At 27.9% G+C, this 549-nt stretch overlaps 1 pseudogene; it reads right to left on the bottom strand.

Annotated features, from left to right (window-relative positions):
• Positions 1–254: 254 nt before the first annotated feature.
• LOC147824169 (U6 spliceosomal RNA) lies at positions 255–345 on the bottom strand (annotated as a pseudogene).
• Between the last annotated feature and the right edge of the window lie 204 nt (positions 346–549).

The raw sequence follows: 549 nt of genomic DNA, 5'->3' as shown, positions 1-549 counted from the left end.
TGATAACAAATTTGTCTTTGGGTTTATCTCTTACTGCAACTTGCATTTATGAAAGTATGAAAAATATGTAATGCTTTCCATTGTCATCTTCAAGAATTATATAGTTTTTAATGTCCTCTCGGGTTTGGATTTATACTTTTGTTATTAATCAGTCAGTTATTGCATGATAGCCTATTTAACTTTTGATTTTGAGAATTTAGTGTGATATTCTATGACTTAATACATGATAATTTTTTGTTGTTGTTGTTGTTGTTTTAAATATGGAACGCTTCACAAATTTGCATGTCATCCTTGCACAGGGGCCACGCTAATCTTCTCTGTATCATTCCATGGAGGCGAGCACCATGATGAATTTTTTATGTTCATAGATATTGGTGAAAATGTATTTCTCTTGGTAAAGTTCAGAAATTGTAAACATTGTACACATATAAATCAATAAATCAACATTATCAATTACACATTATTAAAATTATCTTTATCATTTTTATATTTATTTTTTGCTTTATCAAAGAGAAGTGAGATATATTAAAGAGATGTAATGAAACTATT

The sequence above is a fragment of the Heterocephalus glaber genome, unplaced genomic scaffold (assembly GCF_053883595.1).
Source record: "Heterocephalus glaber isolate CG9 unplaced genomic scaffold, H.glaber_assembly_v1.0 deba00001553, whole genome shotgun sequence".
Lineage (NCBI taxonomy): Eukaryota > Metazoa > Chordata > Mammalia > Rodentia > Bathyergidae > Heterocephalus > Heterocephalus glaber.
This window is presented reverse-complemented; position numbering and strand designations above follow the sequence as displayed.